Source organism: Podarcis muralis, chromosome 3 (assembly GCF_964188315.1).
Source record: "Podarcis muralis chromosome 3, rPodMur119.hap1.1, whole genome shotgun sequence".
Taxonomy (NCBI): Eukaryota; Metazoa; Chordata; class Lepidosauria; order Squamata; family Lacertidae; genus Podarcis; species Podarcis muralis.
Genome location: NC_135657.1, coordinates 23,935,635 through 23,949,727, shown reverse-complemented (window position 1 = coordinate 23,949,727; position 14,093 = coordinate 23,935,635). Strand labels below are relative to the sequence as shown.

General features: G+C 43.5%; 1 long non-coding RNA gene across 1 annotated transcript; it reads left to right on the top strand.

Annotated features, from left to right (window-relative positions):
• The first annotated feature begins 8,024 nt into the window (after positions 1 to 8,024).
• LOC144327149 (uncharacterized) lies at positions 8,025 to 10,326 on the top strand. Its single transcript, XR_013392053.1, has 3 exons — positions 8,025 to 8,112; positions 8,913 to 9,047; positions 9,854 to 10,326. It is a non-coding gene; the product is annotated as an uncharacterized LOC144327149 (long non-coding RNA).
• Positions 10,327 to 14,093: the final 3,767 nt, after the last annotated feature.

Sequence of the window (14,093 nt, the reverse complement as noted above, 5' to 3'; positions counted from 1 at the left end):
ATGAGTCCAGCAACATCTGGAATACCATGTGTTCCCCCACCCCTGGTTTAGGGCAAGAACCACAGCTCAGGGGTAGAGCATCTGCTTTGGATGCAGAAGGTCCCATGTTCAACCCCCAGCATCTCCAGGTAGGGAACTCTGCCTGAAACCTTGGAGGGCCGCTGCTGATCAGTGTAGACCAGGGCTTCTCAAACTTGGGTCTCCAGCTGTTTTTGGACTACAGTTCTCACCATCCCTGACTACTGGTCCTGCTAGATAGGGCTAATGGGAGTTGTAGTCCACAAACAGTTGGAGACCCACGTTTGGGAAATCCTAGTGTAGACAGTACTGAGCTAGACGAACCAATAGTCTGACTCAGTATAGGACAGCTTCCTACATTCCTGAGTCATCAAAACTATGATTCTATAGGATGGGGAACCATTGACACTACAGATATTGTTGGACTGAAACTCCCATCATCCCTGATTACTGGCCATGCAGGTAGGGAACTGTAGTTCAATAACATCTGGAGGACATCAAGTTCCTTCCAGAAACCAAGGGATGAAATTTAGACCCTGCATTCTAGAAGGCAAAACCATTGTAAAGACTGTAATGGGGTCCTTGCTGACAAGCAGTAGGATGTGGAGACAAGTTGATTTTCACCCTGATGAATACATGCAGCGGAGCTGGAAATGTTTGTGATGTATCAGTGTTGCTTCGGATTGCCAGATTGTGCCCAAACATAATGTGCAATCAATTTAGCTTCAAATACAAATAATCTCTCTTGCCGCCCAATTTCTTTGGTGTGTCAGAGAAGATGAATGAATGAAAGACCAAGGAGCAGCATGAAAAGCAGCAATTGCAAGCAGGGAGACGGGGAGAGGGAAGCTTGATTCATTGTGCCAGGCATGGACAAACCCCCGAGTTCCTTGACTGAATACAGAAGCCAAAGGAGGAAGGAGAGGGGAGAGGGCCCTGACCTATGCCAAATGTGCAAAACTTCAAAGGGAAGAGAGCTGCCTGAATCAAGAAGAGCAATTGCATTTGATCTGGAAAATATGAAACCAGAAAAAAATTATGCAGTGGAAGATGTGACGCATGATGGACCAGTGTGTAGGGGTGAGGAGGAGGCGGCAAGAGTTTTCACCAGCATTCATGGGGAAAGACTTTGTGCAACTGACTGATTTCTCAGTCTCCAAATAATCCTTCGAACTGAGATGCTTTAGAGTTTGGGGTTATGGTAAAATAGTGTAAAAACCAGGACACCCTGAAAGTTGTTGAACTTTTCTTTTTTTTTAGGAAACCGCTGAAATTATTGAGCTTTTTTAAAGGAACACCTCAAAATTGTTGGGGTTTTCTTTGACAAACCCCAGGGTTGTTGAGTTACCCCCCCCCAAAAAAAATGCCAAAAAAACCACCATGATTTTTCGATTGATTTGCCTAAGATCCAGGACAAAGTCTTTTGGAAATTTTGTCCAGACATCAATTCCGCCTTTGAGATTTCAGTAATGTCCAGGGACATCAGGACATATGGCAGCCCTAGTCACCAACCTTTTGGGCCCGTAGGCAGATTTCAAAATGGAAATAATCTTGTAGGGGTGGGCACACACACACACACACACACACACACACACACACACACACACTAACCTAGTCTTTTGGCTGCAATAGAATGCCTCTTTCAAGCCTATTTTCAGAGGCAAGGCAAGGGACCTTGCAGGTGACTATGGATACCTAGGCACCCCTGGGCACAACTTTGGCTACCCATGCACTAGCTGAACAGAAACCAGTCAATCAATTTAGGACGGAAAGTGCAGAATATGCGTTGAATTGTCATTGCACAGCATCATGGTAGGGGTGTTCCCAGCTACCCCACCCCTTCCCTTTGGAAGCCTTGCAAGTGGCTGCAGGAGAAGGCCTGTGAGCAGGACCCAAGGACAGGAGCACCCCCCTTCTGCATTTCCAGTAACTGTGCTGCCTTTGGCCGTGGAGGCAGAGCATAGCCATCATGACTAGTAGCCATTGGTAGCCTTCTCCTCCATGAATCTGTCTAATCCCCCTTTAAAGCCTTCCACATTGGTGGGCTATAACTGCCATCTATGGGAACGAGTGGCATAGCTTAACTATGCAGAAGATCCCAGCCAGGTAATAAAAAATAAATCGTACCTTAAATTACTTCTGTGGCCTGGAAGCTTGCTGAATCTGACAGTAAATATGGGCTCGAGGTCCCTACTTGGTATTGTTTTTGAATTGATCTGCCATTATTTCCTGCGTTTGCTCTTTACTGTGTTGTGTGTGTGTGTGTGTGTGTGTGTGTGTGCACATACACACACACACTGCTTTTTATTATATTTTTTGTAAGATACATTAAGATGTGTGTAGAAGGTGATAAATGAAATAGAGATGGACAATAGTTTTTAGGAGAGATGAAGTTGCTATGACACAAGGCATAACATTTAATTACACTTAACCTTCCAAAAGCACTTGCAAGTGCCCAAATGACTTCATGCAGATCACCTTGCTGCAAGGCTTACAACAACCCTGTAAGGTAGGTCAGTATTGTTATCCCCCCTTTTTGCAAGATGAAGGGTGGTGGCGGTGGCAAGCAGCATCTGTGTGCCCAGCCACAAAGCCCCCCACCGGCGCGCCTAATCTATAAGAGGTGTGTGAAATAATTGGACACGACAACTGTCTGGCACTCAAATTGGCTACAACTTGGTTGATTTCAGATGCAGGTGTTGGGATACTTCCAGGAAGACGGGGGCATCAGGCAGGCCCCCAGTTGGCTCCAGCCACCGGCCGGCAGCCAGTCTCCCTTGCAACAGCATCAATCAGTGACACGAGTCTCAGATACGTTTAGAGACCCGTGCACGCTCTATCAGCAGAGTGTGCAAATCTTCTCACAGCAGAAGAGGCGGACAGAGAAATGTGTGAGCATAATGTACAGCATTTTATTCAGCACAGTTCAGGAACAGAGGAAAACACGTCTGCTTCCCTTCGTCTCCAGCAAAACAGCAGTAACACAAAAGCAACATACAACGGAAGTTCCCAGCAGACTGTGCTGGAAGTAAACAGGCATGTGATACACAACAGTCATGCCTGACCCTTTAAAGGTGGAATGGAACTATATGCTAACAGCAGGAAGCCTTGGTTTAGGCATTGGGCTTATATCAGTCTCAGCTCCTCCATCACTAGGGGGACTGAGGCATGACAGGGTTTATTCGGGAGTGGGTCCTTCGCAAAACGCTGGTTTACGTGGCTGGTCCCAATGCCGAGGGAAGCTCTATGGCCCACTAACACTATGAAACTAGCTCCTTGGGTAGAAACTTCCCTCCAGACTCCTCTAACGGGGTACCCTGTTATCGCCGCCACGGTGAAAGAGGGTTGCGTGAGTTACCACTTCGCTGCGCCCTGACTGGATGAAAGACTACAGAATTCCTCCCAAGGCCTAAACCACCAAAGTTGTGTCTATGGGGAAGCAAAACCTGCAGTGCAGGGGAAATTCCTTCCCGGCCCTGAAAACGGCAACCATCTGTAGACCACAGTAGACCACAGTAAAACCCTCCTAGCTGAAAAGGAAATTGAAATATACAGAATATTGCCCTCTTCTTGGAGTCTTCTTCATTGGTGACCCCTTTAGGGTCTGAGTTCCTTGGCTCCCAGAGCTGAAGCCTGGATACACAGTGCGAGGCAGCAGTGCGGCAGGTGGCGGTGCTGCGGTGCTGCGTGTGGTGGTCAGCTCAGTGGGATCCCATCCTTGTCGCCAGTGAAATATACTCAGAGTCGAGTGTGGATTTCATGCTCTTTATTCAGGTCATTGTAGTGAGGAATGGATGTTTCCCCAAAATATCTGCTTTATATACATTATTTACACAATAGGCCACACGTGATTGGCTAATGCGGGATTCTCCTGTAGGCCAATCAGGTTGCAGATTCACTTCCATCTGGAGCTGGATTGGGTGGCTCCTGCGGACCAATAATACTGCTGCATTGTTCTAGGACCAATCAGACTGCTGCATTCTGAATCCTATTGTTCTAGGACCAATCAGACTGCTGCATTCTGAATCCTATTGTTCTAGGACTGCTGCATTTTGGATCCTATTCAACTCAGTACATAACAGAAATGGTTAGGCATAAGGCAACTAAGGGAGAAGCAGGGTGGGTGACACTCCTGGCTGACTGGACTGTAGCATGCAGGGTCGGCTAAATGGGTGGTGGGCAGACCTGAGTGAAGCCTGCCCCCCATTCCCCCTTTTGCAAGTTGAAGGGCAGCAGCAGCAGCAAGCAGAATATCGTGGAGGCCAGCAAGTGAGGTCACAATGAGGTCGGTATCTTTGACTGATACCTCCAGAATCAGAGATGTAGGATGACAGAAAGCCGGCGGAGAACATTAGAGGAAGAACAAACTAGCAGTCGTTTCTGGGCCAGATTTCATTATTACTGCCATCTGGACTTGCTATTTCCGGGTTGGCACCACACCAAAACCTACTGTGTGTCAGTTGAAACAACTCTGTCAATAGCGCCTGACGTTTTGTTCCCCTTAATATTCCCTCTCTTCCATTCATGAATCATGATCTGCATATCTATGTATCTATATATCTATCCCATCTATAGCTGCAAAACATTAAATTAAAACTCTTTTTGACCTGTTCTTCCTGGCTGGTGCCATACTCACAGGTCATACATCACCAGAGGTATGACAGTCTCGTGATACATGGTTCCAAGAGTGCCGCCACAGAAGAATGAAAATGGGAGATCCCACAGCTTTAAATTTATGATCATGAAACTTCTAAAAGAAAAGAAAAAATGCTGCACAGTTTATGAAGTGGAAGGAAGGTGAGGGGAAATAGTAGAAAGTTAAGGAAGTCTTTGGAGGTCTACTAATTGCTCTAAAGGGTTTGATCTTAGCATAATCACTTTTATTTTATGTGGGGTTCCCTTACTATTCTTAAGAAGAAGAATGAGAAGAAGAAAAATAAAAAGGAATAACATCGGCAGATAAAATGCGTCTACAGGTAAGCTGATTATTTTCCCATTGAAATAAACAGCAAAAGGCAAATGGTTTTGGCTGAATTGTTCCCAGAGTTCTTTGAAAGTGGGGTTTGGCTTTTGGGTTTACCGCTAAGTCAATTACTTGAAAATTAATTAATTAATTAATTAATTAATTAATTAAATCTCCATAAATGTGTATGTGGTGAAAAATTTATAGCTGCAATTCCCAGAATTCCCTGGGAAGAGGGATTGAGAGCTAAACCACTCTCGAGAATTGTAGATCTCTCCTAACAACTCTCAGCACCCTTAACAATTTACAGCCCCCGGGATTTTGGGGGGAAGCCGTGACTGTTCAAAGTGCTATTGTAGCTCTTTAAATGTATAGTGCAGATGGGGGCCTGTATTCCTTCTAGACTCCTGTATAATTCTACTGAGAGTACAGGATAAAAAGATTGGGAAAGTATTCACTGGGATTCTGAGCATTCTTGTTACCAAGCCTGTCTATCAAGACATTCCTAACAATTTAATTTTAGTCGAGTGTTTTCTTATTGCTCTGGAAAAGACTTCCAACATTTCCATTCTGGGTTCGTCATAGCTTCAAGGCCCACCAGAAAACCAATCACAGTCCAATGGTGGACCAACAACCATCATCTTATGATCTGCTGCTCTGACATTGACTGCAACTTTGCACACACTTACGTGTTGTGAAACTCTCAATGCACTGAATTTTATTCAATTAACAGATAAAATTATTGCCAAAATCAGCACGGGGTGTATCCAACACATTAAGACATACTCGGAGTAGACCTGTTGAAATGAGTAGACTACTAACTTAATTTCAGCGGGTCTAGGCTGAATATAATTCAGTTGGATAAGTTTCATGGACCATGTAGCTGACAGCTAGATCAGGAGGACTATTTCAAATAGCGAGCTGACATAACAAACTGCACACCAGAGTTTTGTGCATGTCTAACTTTCCTTACAGGCTCTGTCAAAATAAACAGACCCATTTTGTAATGATGATGAATGCCCACCAAAGGCTAAACTAATGTGTAAGTTTCTAATTTGTTTTTCAATCCTGCAGTCCTGATTTGGAAGGAAAGGGGTTTGTGTGTGTGTGTGGTTCTCAAACATCATAAAACTCCTACTCAAATATTTACAGCGTGCTTATAGTCACAAGTTCACCTCTGGACGAATTGTTTGACCTTATTTGCAAATGTGTCGGGAAGGGCTCATGAAGACAGATGATCTTTCAGGGACAATCACAGCACCGAAGTGAAGCTGAAGCAAGGCTGCTGTGCCCTGTAGCTGCATCAAAGGGCGCCGGTTGCTTTGAGATGCAAGCTTGAGTGCAGCCACCATGACACATCCAGAATGGAGATGGAGGACAGTCCCATTTTAACCTTTGGAAGGATCGCATGCATTTCATGGGTCATTTTGCAGGGTCCGCGATTCTGACATGCCGACATGGAACACCTGAGCGGTTGATGTTACCCAGTTGCTGAAACCTTGCAATTGATGTGCATCTGGGTTTCAATAATAAACATGCATTGCACAGGCAAACCGCCTTAGTTTCCTCTCCTTAAAAAGGGGGGGTTCTGCCCCAAATAAGTATGAGCCAATTTTGCTGTACGCTTATTTATAAATTCAGATCATTTTTTTGGTATATTTTTTATTTTGCAAACATAACAAATAGAAAAAGAAAGAAACAGCATTGGCTCACATTAATGATAAAATAGTCTATCAGTTTTGACTTGTATATTAATATAAGCAATCCATATGTCTTAAAAGGTATCTAAATGAGAATGAGAATTATAAGCCACTGAATGAACAGTGATCTTTTCAATTCACTTAGTAGCGGATGTTGGGACAAGTCTCTTTGCAACCACAAGGGCTCAAAGGACCTACTTTATTTATGCATCTGTTTGTGCTTACATCACATCGCAGAAATATAAATTAAAAGTGCATGGAAACACACAAACATCAAGCCTATTTCCAAAACAAAGTTGATATGAACAATTATTTCTGGGCAGAAAATAAAAAGCAGAATATGCCTTATCATATTTCCCCAATAGGGAGGGACACAGTTTTGGTCTTCTCAGTTTCCCATTCCGCTGCAGTCTTAAACTCCATATTTCTGCAGCAATTTCCATTAAAAAGAAAAAAATTCTCATGACAATTCTTCAGCATTTTGGTGCAAATTTCTTCTAATATATACATTTTTGTATGAAGTTTTGACTTAATTTTTATACCCTGTACTTTATTTTCAATAATAGATTTGCGCCTATGCACACTTTCCCCTAATAATTTGAGGGTGCTCCTGAATCCACCTTTGTCACTGGAAACTCAAGTCACCTCAGTGGCTGGGAGTACAGTGACAGCAGTGGTTCAAGCGTTAGTGACTTCAAGATTAGATGATTGCAATGCACTCTATGCAGGGCTTCTGTTAAAGCAAAATGCTGTCGTACATTTGTTGAAAGGCCTCACATTTCTGATCAGAGATCTGCACTGGTTGCCCACTTTTGCTACTGGGCCAAGTTCAAGTTGTTTCAGTTAGTACAAAAAGCCCTCAACAGCCCTGGAACAGTTTTACCTGCCTGACCCCTGGTATATGTCCACTCCATCTGTGGAACTGGCACGGTTCCAGGTGCCACATAAGTCTTGTTCCACAACGGTAAGAAATCAATATTTTAGTGTGATAGTAGCACCTGCACTTCAGTACATCCTATGGACACCAGACAGGCAGGTGTCCTGAATGTGTCCCCCCGAGCTCAGGGGATGAGTTAGACTCAGAGATTGAGCTAGGGACCAACTCTGCAGATGAGAACTGCCTGTCAGAATTGAGAAAGGGCAGCTTGACCTCCCCCTTTTTGGAGCAGACTCTCTTAGCTCTCAAGGAGAGGAAGAGTTGGAAGACAGCCAAAGCATTGCTAGGCAATCAGCAGATAAGCAGTGGTCTGAGTCTAGGTTGAGTGAGAGTGAGGAGGAGGGGGGAGGTCAGCCTCTCAGTCCCTGATCCAGGCGTTTGGATAAAATTAGAAGGCAACGGAAAGGCAAGAGGGGAAAGATGGGAGTCTGGCGTCCTTTCAGTTATGGGAGGAGCGAAACTTCAGACTGACCAACAAACGTAAATGCGAGCAGGTGAGAAGTCGGGCTCTAGATGTGCCTTTTTGTAAATAGACCTACATAAAACTGCCGGAGAGTCAATTATTTATTATTGGAGCTTGCTTGTCTGCTAGAGATCATTACAGCAGGCACTTCTGCTATTTTCTTGTCAGTGTCTGCCTAAAACATTTTTCATTTAGGCAAACCCATCCAGACCCTCAAAGGTTATTTCTTAGCTAGTGTTGATGTTCATCATTTTTAATGCTTTTAAATATCTGTTTTTAACTGGTTTTTTATTGAGAATTTTAATGTTTTATTTTGTATTTTATTTTATTGTTTCCCTCCCTCTTCTGTCAAGTGGCATATAAATCTTGTCAAATAACAAAAGGCATAAATTGGTGGAGCGTCTGTATCAATTGCAGGGGTTGCTCCAATTGTGCTGGGAAGTCTTGCCACAAATCACAGCAGTGCACTGTATCACGAGTGCCTGGATCTATGTCTATCACAGAATGGTCATAAAATAATTAATCAAGAATAGTTGCAAGCTCTAAGCACTACATGGATATGATGTACATTGGGTTATATCCAAATAAAGTCGTACTCAAAGTAGACCCATTGAAATCTGTGGGTTTCAGTTAGTCATGTCCACTTATTTCAGTGGGTCTTCTCTGCTGTGACATGTTAATCCATTGTTAGTGGCTTCATAATTTATGGCATTGTTTTAATTCCTGTTGCTGATTTCACTGTCTAGTATCCAGCTGAACAAATCTAGCACCCAGCTGAAACTAGATCAGTGAATCAGCATTACTTTGGATGTCGTATTTTTCACTGTTAAGTGTTAGGAAGTCTCCACAGGTAGCATCACCTGCAACCCTTACTGGAAGCCAACTGATTTCAACACAAATGGTTCTGATAACAAGCCATACCTCTGAGCAGGCAGCATTTGGACTCTGCAGGGTGAACAATGAAATGTAAGTCTTATCTCCTGTGCCTTTTCCATGGCTTCAGAATATCTGACGGCTCGGCCAAAGTGAATATGTACTTTGCACGATAAGGGCGACGTATGTGGCATGTCCACTGCACATTGTCTGCTTTTCAGTATGCGCCGTTTCCTGTCTAATGATGCAAGGCAGGTTTGCTCTGGCATATGTTTCCAGTTCAGATACACTAGAGAGAAAGTTCAAGGTGTATAAAGTTTTGATTTAGAACTCATTGCCATAACTAGCTGTTTTTCTAGGAACAGAACAGACTCCCAATGCCCTCCACCACAAAAAAAGAAGTTAAAATGGTGTAGATCTATCATTTGCAACATTGGGGGGGGGGCATAAATGGTTGAGAATATTCAGAGAAAATTCTTCAGATTGACCATTTTCCTTCCTTCAAGGAAGGAAACCAAGGTGCAAAATAAATACTCAAGCCCTTCAAGATCCTATTAAGCAGGATTTCTCCCAAATGATTTTTAAGGACCATCTACAGAACTGGCTTTTGAAGGAAATGAGATTCAGAATTTGAGGGAGTTACTAAGGATACAGTGGTGATTTAGAGTATTGGCCAAGGATATGTAGGGCTGCCTTATGTCTGGATTTCCCCAGAAATTACTGGGATTTCAAAGGTGGAATTGAAGTCCAAGGGGAATTTCTGAAAGGTGGCGCTTTGTCCTGGATATTAGGATCAAGTCAATCGAAAGATCATGGTGGGGTTTTTTGGCGTTTTTGTCAAAAGCTCAATAACTTTTAGCATGTCCTGGTTTTTACTTTTTGAAATATGGCAACCCTAGGATGTGGAAGATCAGGGTTCAAACCCCTGCTCAGCCGTGAAACTCAACTGGGTGACCTTGGACCAGTCACTGCCTCTCAGCCTAACTTACTCACTAGGATGTTGTGGGGATTTGACGGAGAGGAGGAGAACCGTGTTAGCAATCTTGAGTTTCATGGAGAAAAAAGGTGAGATAGAAATGCAATAAATAAATAAGATATCGGAGTAGTGCAAATCATTTGCCCATGTATGTGCACAGAAAGTAGTACATCTAGCTGAAACACACATATGGAGATCTGCACTGATCATTTGCAATGCATCCTTAATTCTTATTATTGTATAATCTCTGAAGGTTGTATAACTTTGACTCTGCAGGGGCATGGATGCTGAAGGGACCCTGCACTTCTGAATTTGCCACCACATTCCTGGTTGCGACCCATCCGGTGAGACTGCTTATGGTGACATTACAAATAAACAAATAAGTGTGATAAGAGAGTGTGCCTTCCTGGGTTTTTTAATCTCAGTTGCACCCCATGCGAAGTGCCCTGTTGCCCCACCCAAGTTGTCCCACAGTACTCTTAAGGACTTCTCAATAGTCTGAATTCCTCCCTAGCCCACTGCCGCTGGTCTTGCTCTCTAGGCTCTTGTGTTTTAATAAGCCTGCAATGAAATTATAGAGGGAAATGTAATCTCAGATTCCAGGTTCCCTGTCTGGTACTATTTTAAAGTTTATAAGACTCTATGACTTTCTTCCTAACGAGTTATGCTTGGAAATGCCTGATAAATGTTCACCTTTTTTTTATTTTTTTGCGTAAAACTTCAGTTCTATAAATCCCATCTTTCTTTTGCACAAAAGGCAAAGCCTAGTTCTTGTTCCCACCACTGCTATTGATCAAAGGTCAGCTAGAGTTTTATTTGGACCTGCACATCAAGGAGAGGAAACATAAAATGGCCGAGCCAGATTTTAATCTTGCTTAGGAAAAAGAGAAAGAAAGAAAGAAAGAAAGAAAGAAAGAAAGAAAGAAAGAAAGAAAATGATCCTGTAGTAACTGGCTGCATTTTCCTCATCTCCTTCACTAATTTTGCTTTCTAGTCTGTTTGATGCTAAGATAGCTTTAAGGAGGGATTGAGTATATGGTTGTATTTGGATATAACAATAAACTATAAGGTCAGCGGTTTGAATCCCTGTGACGGGGTGAGCTCCCGTTGTTCGGTCCCTACTCCTGCCAACCTAGCAGTTTGAAAGCACATCAAAGTGCAAGTAGATAAATAGGTACCGCTCCAGCGGGAAGGTAAACAGCATTTCCGTGCTTCTCTGGTTCACCAGAAGCGGCTTAGTCATGCTGGCCACATGACCCAGAAGCTGTACACCGGCTCCCTCAGCCAATAAAGCAAGATGAGCGCCGCAACCCCAGAGTAGTCCGCGACTGGACCTAATGGTCAGGGGTCCCTTTACCTTTACCTTTTATCCTCTTCTCTGGTATGGCCAGACTGCAACTGACGAAAATCACTATTATAACAATAACATGTGCCATTTATGTAATACTTTCAAATATTCAAAATACTACTTACATTTTTTGTGACAATCTTTTCAGCAATCCTGTAAGGTAGACTAGTATTATTATCCTCAAATGGCAGGTAAGAATGGAAGCACCAGTGGGGTGTGGCTTTTCTATGGCCACCCAGTCAATTCATAGCAGATGCAACATTCAGACAAGGACTTCCTGACCTGCTTTTAGCTCAGACGAATAATCACTGTGCTATATCCAGCCCTCAGCTGTTCAGACAAAATGGCATGCTTATTTTGCATAATTTATTTTGCTTCAGGGAGCCATGAGGAATGCAAATAAGGTCACAGCACTGTGGTGTTCCATCCCTTGACCATTGAAACATCTACAGTGATTAGACTTTAGTTTAGAGATCTCACCAAGTTGAACAGGGAAAAGCTGCAGCTGATTTTTTTTGCCATGTCGGTCCCAAAGGGCCTTGTATCTGGTGGCTCCTCCACCTTGAGTTCTCCTGCCCCTATAGGTCTGCCTTGTGAATTATTATTTTTTAAATCCCACTTGGCACTGAAAAGGCTATAACATAGGTGCCAGGCAAACATCTCTGGAGAGAGTATTCCATAACCAGGGTGAAAAATAACTCTCCTTTGTAGCCCCCCCCCCCCCGAACTTATTTCTTAGTGGTACCTGGAACAGTTCATCAAACTTCCCCATGACTTTCTCAAAACTGTATTTGGCAGTCATAAGGGCTAGAACCTTGCTGCAAAAAGAAAGCAGAGCATCTCAGACAGTGCATATATACACTACAAAACCCCACACTTGAATAACCTAAGAACATAAGAAAAGTCTGCTGGATCAAGTTGATGTCTGTGGGAAAGCAAAATAAGACTCTCCCCTCCTGTGGTTTCCAGAACCTGGTTTCCAGAAAGATTGCTGCCTCCAGCCGTGGAGGCAGAGGATTGTCATTATGCTTAAAAAGGTAAAGGTACCCCTGCCCGTACGGGCCAGTCTTGCCAGACTCTAGGGTTGTGCGCTCATCTCACTCTATAGGCCGGGGGCCAGCGCTGTCTGCAGACACTTCCGGGTCACGTGGCCAGCGTGACATCGCTGCTCTGGCGAGCCAGCGCAGCACACGGAACGCCGTTTACCTTCCAGCTGGTAAGCGGTCCCTATTTATCTACTTGCACCCGGGGGTGCTTTCGAACTGCTAGGTTGGCAGGCGCTGGGACCGAACGACAGGAGCACACCCCGCTGTGGGGATTCGAACCACCGACCATGTGATCGGCAAGTCCTAGGCGCTGCGGTTTTACCCACAGTGCCACCCGCGTCCCGCAGTCATTATGCCTAGTAGCCATCAATAGCCCTCTCCTCCATGAATTTATCTAATCCGCTTTTAAAGCCATCTAAGTTGGGGGCCTGTGGGAACATTTATTGGATGTCCAGATCCCTACCTGCTTTCTCCATGCCATACACAGTTCTACAAACATCTACCTTGTCACCTCTTGCACATCTTTTCTCTAAACTGAAAACTTCCAAAAGCTTCAGCCTTTCCTCACAGGGAAGTTACTCCACCCCCTTGATCATTTTGGGTACCCCGTTCTGAAGAATGATGGGAATACACACAGATCGGAGGGATTAACCCTTTTAGGAAAGTATTCGCTGGATGTATTTGCTCCCTTGTATTTGTGAGGAAATATTGTATATCTGGAGTCTTTATCAGGCCACGTTAAAACAAGCTAATGGAAATGGCCCACATTCAGGGAACGACGTACGGTATCTGAATAATAATAATAATAATAATAATAATAATAATAATAATAATATATTCATTTTGAGCAATTGTGCTATCTGCACTCCTTACAACCATGGTGTAGCCATCTCAAGCATTTCTTTGAACTGGACTGTTAAAGAGCTGGATTGATCATAAGGGGTGGGGAAATGGTGCCCCTCCATGTTTGAAATGGACCATGTGGTGCACATATGGTCATATTTTTATGAATCATTTGTATATTCCTTGGCTAGGCTCCTGTGTTTAAATAATTGTGGAAGCAACACAATACAGCTGTATTTAGATATTGTTTTTGGTTCATATGTAGGAAGTGTGTGGAGAGAATACATATATATATTCCCTTCTCACAATAAAGAAATTGTCCATTCTGCTGGAATGTACACTATGCCTTGATAAAATCTATCGGTCCTTTTCAGGTGCGGAAATAAAAGACCTTAAAACACGAGAGTGATGCCAACTCAACATTATTAGAGTCTCTAACAGTCAAGGCTGAAGGTGCTATTCATTACTGTGGTATAAAAACAAGCCTGTCTGCTTGGCAGGGAGATTGACTCTGGCGTTGCTTCTAAAATTAATAACATCTTATTAAATAAAATAGCCCATACTTTGCGATAGTGTTACTTTAAGGAGCATGGCCTGGGCTGGCTGTATTGATTCTCTGAGAAAGGGGTCCAAGGAAAAGACCTTGAAAATAAAGTCTGAGGATGGACCCGGTGGCTTGTGTAAGAAAGGAGCCTTGTTTGCCATAAGGAAGGCCTTGAAATATTACCTTCTTGAAGTGATGCATGAACTACAGAGCTGTAGGCAAAAACCCCACCACCACCACCACTTGCCAAAGCACACTGTTGAATTTGGAGGATGCGAAGATCCCACCTTCAGATATTTTGTGTGAAGATGAACTGAACAGACAGTTGTGTTAGCTTGGATCCAAATAGTTGTCTGTGAACAAAAGGGCTCCTTCTGTTCAT